The following is a 6901-nucleotide window of genomic DNA, read 5'->3' on the forward strand; positions in this document are numbered from 1 at the left end:
CCCAGTGTATGGTTGTCATGGGAGAATTTAACTACCCAGACATCTCGTGGGAGAAGCACTCGGCCAAATGCGAGCGGTCGCAAAGCTTTCTCTCATGCGTGGATGACCTCTATCTGACACAGGAAGTCTACGGGCTGACGAGAGGTAAAGCGCTGCTCGACCTGGTACTGGCAACCGGGGATGACCTAATCAGCAACCTAATGATCAAAGGGAAGCTGGGTGACAGTGACCACAAGCTGATCACCTTCACCATCCTCCGTAAAGCTGGCAAGTCAGTCAGCAATACAGAAGTCCTCAACTTCAGGAAAGCTGACTTTGACAAGCTAAGGAGGCTTGTCAGTGAGGCCCTAAAGGGCCACAACCCAAAGGGGAGGGGAGTTCAGGACGAGTGGTTGCTCCTTAAGGGAGCAATCATGGATACGCAAGCAAAGTCTATCCTGTCTATCCTGGGTGCAGAGGAGAGCCACGAACATGATCAGAGGTCAGGAAAACAGGCCTTATGATGAGAGGCTGAGAGCCATGGGACTCTTCAGCCTGGAAAAGTGCAGGCTCAGGGGTGATCTGGTGGCCACCTATAAGTTTATCAGGGGTGTTCACCAGGATCTGGGGGAACGACTATTCACCAGAGCGCCCCAAGGGATGACAGGATCGAACGGTCACAAACCGCTCCATGACCGATTCAGGATGGACGTAAGGAAGAACTTCTTTACTGTCCGAGCCCCCAAGGTTTGGAATAGACTGCCGCCAGAGGTGGTTCAAGCACCCACTTTGAACGCCTTCAAGACACACCTGGATGTTTATCTTGCTGGGATCCTATGACCCCAGCTGACTTCCTGCCCCTGGGGCAAGGGGCTGGACTCGATGATCCTCCAGGGTCCATTCCAGCCCAAATGTCTATGAAATCTATGAACTGTCTATGAAACTGAGGCAGACAGCTGGGAGTTTGGGGCTGGAAACTCAGGGAGACAGCTGAGAGATTGGGGCTCAGATAAGTGGTGGCAAGGAGGAAACAGACAAAAACCCAACTCAGGGTTTCAAAATAACAGGTTTATTAAACAGACAACACACTACACAGCCCCATGATGCTATTGGTTCCCACACACACACACACACACACAAGCACTCACAATGGCAGCAGGAAGGGTTAGAGACCAGGTAGGGAAGAGAAACAGAGTCCAAGTCCTTGGTTGAAGAGAGGGTGGGGGTGATAGGTACCTATCCAGGCTGGAAAGGGGTCTTTGTCCAGCAGCTGTTGTCCAGAGGGGGTCGCCGGCAGGGCCTCTGGGTGGACAGGTGGTGTAGCATGGTGCTGGTCCAGATGGAGAGGGCATCCCAAGGAGTCAGTCTTCACTACCCCTTTTTATGGGGCAGACTACCTCTGATCTCCTATGGGGAGGGTCTGTCCAGGCAATGTCAGTCCTGTTCCAGAGGGCTCCAGGTGTTCTTACTGAGCATGTGCAGCCTGGCACAACGGTGGGTTGCCTCGTCTTTTGTTTCTTGAATGCTGAGGGTGGTTCCAATGGCTGGGTTGTTGGTCCAGGTATTGGTTTTGATGGTTCAGTCATTCAGAGGGAGCTATTTTTAGGCCTATTGCCATTGTCTCTCAAGGACCCTCATTCATCCCCATTCATTCAGGAACCAAGTTACATAGGAGGGGTAGGTATGAGTCATAGGTTACACAACAAGGCATGGGGACAAGATGGAGACTTGACAAAATGAAAACTTGACACGACTTATGCTAATTTATATATGTAGGCCTAAATCATATAGTATCAGTAAAACAGTAATATAGAACAGTAAAAATCAATATAAATATAATAATTATACAATATAAAGGAGAAAAAACAAAACAAATACAATTTGCTACCAAAATAAAATGCTGAAGCTTATTCTATGTCTTAGCTCACTCATACTTATCTATAGGAAATAGAGAGGGAGAGAAAAATTCAGAAATGGTTGGGGAAGGGGAGGGAATGCATTTTAAAATAAAACAAAAACAAAAAACTGGGGGTTTTGCTACAGCTGTACAGGTGTAAAAAGGTTCAGTGAAGCAGTAAGAAAAGAATGATATATTTTTTCACACCATGGAAACAATCTTGAGGGCCCTTCTTGAGACTAGCCCAAAACCCTTCCCACTCAACATATAAAAAAGAATATTAGATTTCTGGTACCATTGCAACAAATGCCACATCACAAAGAAATGTAGGATCAATCCAAATACAAGCATAATCCATTTCTGCACATCATTAGACTCTACGCTCAGCAATTCTAAACTCTTGATCAACCTGGCCCAACAATCCTGCTTAAACTAAATGGTACCCAAGATGCTATACCAGGACCCAGAATATTGTCCTCTAAGTCTCTGGGAAGAAGAAATATAAAACAGGAACAAGTTAAACTGCTACAGATCCCTGCACAGAACTCTTGTATCACTAGACCACCTCTTCACAACTACAGGAGGCTCTGGCTAAGTAACATACAGTGAAGTGCACTGCTGGTGGAAATCACAAGACATAACACAATCTAAACAGAGACAGAACTGCAGCCAATTGAACAGAAGAGAGCTTGAGAGAGGGAGGCACTTTTTACTGCACCATCCAAAATATGAGGAAGTGTAAGGAAAATACTTACTCAAAATATCAGGAACATGTGAGACTTTTCTTCAGAAAGCAATGAGGAAAAAACCTGCACCCTGATCCTAAGAGAAAAGAGAGAGACAGCAAGAGGTGACATCTTGCTACATGGTAAAATGCCAGGAATAGACAGTACTAGGAAATAGACACAGGAAAGTCCCTCCCCGCATCCCTCAAGAACATGTAGTCCTATCCTGGATTAACCTTGTTTTCTTTGGCCATATCAAAAAAGCCAAAACCTTTCTTTGGCATCCCTTGAAACTTAACATGTCAATAAAGTATCCTTGATTTGAACTTTGCCCATGCTATTACAGCTATGTTTAGTGGTGTCATGAAGACTTTTTCACTGGGTCAATGTATGGTAACAGCGCTGTTGCATAAACAAGATATATGTTAGGAAAAACAGATAGAAGCTGGATCTACTTGGATACTGCTGATATTTTTGTCCCCAACCCCCAAAATATTCCACCAAGAAAGTCTGGTTCATCCTAAGGCAGCCAAAAAATCTGGACCCTCAATCATCTTGTATCATGGTTTTCAGCACTAGAAAAATCAAGCCCAGTAGCTACATCCTGCTATATGGAACCAACTTTTGGCTCTGAACACCCAAATTTGAAGGTCTGGTCTGGTTAAAAGAAAAGTTTAGCTGCTTATACAGCACCAACTGCTTATAGTTTCCAGAGCACGATGAAAATTGGTCCATAACCATTGCAAAAACCTGGATGCAACACTCTATCCAGCTGGAGATGAACAGAGAGCTTGGCAGTTCACCCAGTTCACCCAAACTGCTAAACTTGACAGCCTCAATGCAAAACAAATGCAGTTGCTTCTATTTCACTGGAAAAATCCAGACCATGTAATGTATGTTAGCTAACTAGTACTGGAAGAGCATGTACCTGGAACCAAGCAGTGTTTAATTACTAATAATTCCTAAATGTGACTCTGTTAACTAGGGAAAAAAATGCACCAGCTCCTAGTGAGCCAAAAAAGCCTATCAAAACCTGTTGCAAATAGATGGAGTGACGTGAATTCTCCTTCATCGAGCCCTCCTTTTTTTTTTTTACCCTGAATTCTAGAAGCTACACAAAGAAGAGCAAGTATTGTATTCCCACCATAAAATCCATGCCACGATGCACCTTGTAGCACCATAAATATGTGTCCAGCACTTAGAGCTTGCCAAATTGTACTCTAAAATTAGACAGCACATAAATGAGACCAAATACACCTGCTCCTAGTCCATTATAAAAATCTGGTCCCCCGAAATCTCCAGATGAAAAAGATCCAGATATGGGCCTGGGACCAGCAGGATCCCATTCAGTTTTTCAACCTGCGTCCCCAAAGTTTTGCTTTCTAGAACAAGCATTGCCTTCCTTTTCACTAAATCTGCAGTTGGGTATCCCCTGAATGAGAAGCACATTCTTGATATTTTTAGAGAAATAGCTGGCCATGTTACCCTGATGTTAAGTGGAGGGCAGGGTAGATTTGCACCTTACAGACTAACCAAAGCAGCTTTTATTTTATATATATATATATATATATATATATGTCACAACCCAAAGGGTGTGATTTTTGATTTTGTGTGCTTCGGCACTGCTACATTGTCCCCGCTAAATTGCAACTTCCTTGCACGGTGGAGTTTTCTGCTGCAAAAGAGAACCCCGGTGCAAGGGAGAATTCCCGCCAATTTGAAGCTTTCTTTGCAGGGTGCATTTCTTTGTTGCAGCACAGAAATGCTCGTTGCAAAGAGTTCCCGCCATTTGTATGCTAATTCGAGTCCCATTATTGGCCAGTTCTAAATTATTCACACGTGGCGGCTAGTGATTGGCTTGCTAGCCGTATAAGAGGCTTGAGTGGTTTCCGCCCAAGTTGGAGGACTCCACGAACAAGGGAGGAGGAGACTTCACGCTGTGTGAAGATCTCCGTGCAAATGAACCGGACCCACGGAGCCTAGCAAACTTCGTGTGAGTCCTTGCCGGACGACTCCAGAGCTCTTTTACCCAGGTTCGAGTCCTGCAGGTTTATTTTCCCGTCACCGAAACCCTTTGCGACGTACCCTCGTGCCCTGCAGGTTCGAGTTTTGTTTTGTTGTCTGTCTGTAACCACAACTCAAGCAAGTTTTCCAGCCTACACCACTGCCATCTCGGTGTAAGTAAACAATCTTTAAAACTACCGATACGTGTCTGTGCCTAATTCCAGCTCAAAGGCCTTCCCTCTCCGACCCAGCGTGCCCAGGCTGCTGGCCACAGCCTGTGTGCAGCGCGAAAAGGGCTCGGGTTGCTCCCGGCCCGCACTATATATATATATATAATATATATGAGTACACTGTTGGGTTAGCCACTGTTCTGACTAGCCCCATGTTTGATAGAAATAAGTAGATCAGTTGTTCTCAGCCTTTAATGGATACAGGGTTCCCTTGCTTTATACAGGTTCTGTATGTGCGCATTCGCTCTTATGTGATGACTCTTTTTTATACCAAAAATTTGTTACGTGCGAGGTAAATTCACCCTTATGTGATCGATGTGGTGGAAGCCCAATCAGCTGCTTTGTGCAGTGACACGCACCAAAATATAGTTTCCCGCATGGATCTGCGCTCCTCGCCTGTTGTCTGCGACATGTGTTTCTGTAGCTGCCATCCCCATTAAGGTAGCGCCCTATGCTTGTGTGTGCTGTCTGCTGTAGGAGTCCAAAATTGTCTTGGAAAAGTGATAGAAATGGGTCTGGTGGTCAGTACAGTCAAGGTCTTGGAACGTATTCCTATTTGTTGCATTGTAAAATGGGCTCCCTTTACGTGAATTCGAGTTATGCACCGTGTTCCAGAAACACATGTACAGCATAAAGTGAGGGAAACCTGTATATATATGTGCGTAACATAGCTCAAGCTTTCATGAGCTGATGAACATGCCTGAAGAAGAGCGTTCGTGCCTGAAAGCTTGCGCAAAGAACAACTTTTCCAACTATTTAGTTGGCCTAATAAAAGCTCTCCCATTTACCCATGTCCACGAGGGGCCAGCAGGGGAGATTATGCTTAGGGGCAACCAACATGGATGGGTTCATTAGAGGCAGGTCCTGTCAGACCAACCTGGTGGTCTTCTATGACCAGGTCACAAAATCCTTAGATGCAGGGGCAGCAGTGGATGTGGTCTTTCTGGGCTTTAGGAAGGCCTTCGAGACTGTCTTTCACCCCATTGTCATTAAAAAACTAGGAGACTGTGGCGCTGATACCTACACAGTCAAATGGGTCGCTAACTGGCTGGAGGGCCGCACCCAGAGAGTGGTGGTGGACGGGTCTTATTCCACCTGGATGGATGCGGGCAGCGGGGTCCCCCAGGGCTCAGTCCTCAGACCCGCGCTGCTCAACATCTTCTTGTTGGGCGACTTGGACGAGGGGGTGAAAAGCATCTTGTTCAAATTCTCAGACGACACTAAGATGTGGGGAGAAGTGGGCACGCTAGAAGGGAGGAATAGGCTGCAATCAGACCTGGACAGGTTACAGGGGCGGGTGGCTGAGAACAGGATGGGTTTCAACACTGAGAAGTGCACGGTGCTGCACCTGGCGGGGGACAACCACTGGTCAGGCTGCAGCTGGAGTACTGCATCCAGTTCTGGACCCCGCACGTCAGGAGGGATGTGAACAGCATGGAGAAGGTCCAGAGGAGGACCACCCGCACGGTCAGGGGGCAGCAGGGCAGGCCCTACGCGGAGAGGCTACGGGACCTGAACCTGTTCAGCCTCCACAAGAGAAGGCTGGGGGGGATCTAGTGGCCATTTACAAACTAGTCAGGGGGACCCGCAGGCACTGGGGGAGTCCCTGTTCCCCCCAGCACTACCGGCAGTGACTAGAAATAACGGTCCCAAGTCAGGGTCTATACATTTCAGCAGCAGTCGGCACCCCCGCTTGTGCTATACACATGGAGAGAGAGAGAGAGAGAGAGAGAGAGAGAGTGTGTGTGTGTGTGTGTGTGTGTGTACACATACCGGTGTAGGGGTACGTAGGCGCACACGCACGCGGGCAGCGCCCCGGAGCAGCTGGCAGTGACTAGAAATAACGGTCCCAAGTCAGGGTCTATACATTTCAGCAGCAGTCGGCACCCCCGCTTGTGCTATACACATGGAGAGAGAGAGAGAGAGAGAGAGAGAGAGAGTGTGTGTGTGTGTGTGTGTGTGTGTACACATACCGGTGTAGGGGTACGTAGGCGCACACGCACGCGGGCAGCGCCCCGGAGCAGCTCCGGGCGGGGGCGGGGCGCGCAGGGCCCCCCCCCCTCAGC

The sequence above is a fragment of the Alligator sinensis genome, unplaced genomic scaffold (genome assembly GCF_000455745.1).
Source record: "Alligator sinensis unplaced genomic scaffold, ASM45574v1 scaffold601_1, whole genome shotgun sequence".
Lineage (NCBI taxonomy): Eukaryota > Metazoa > Chordata > Crocodylia > Alligatoridae > Alligator > Alligator sinensis.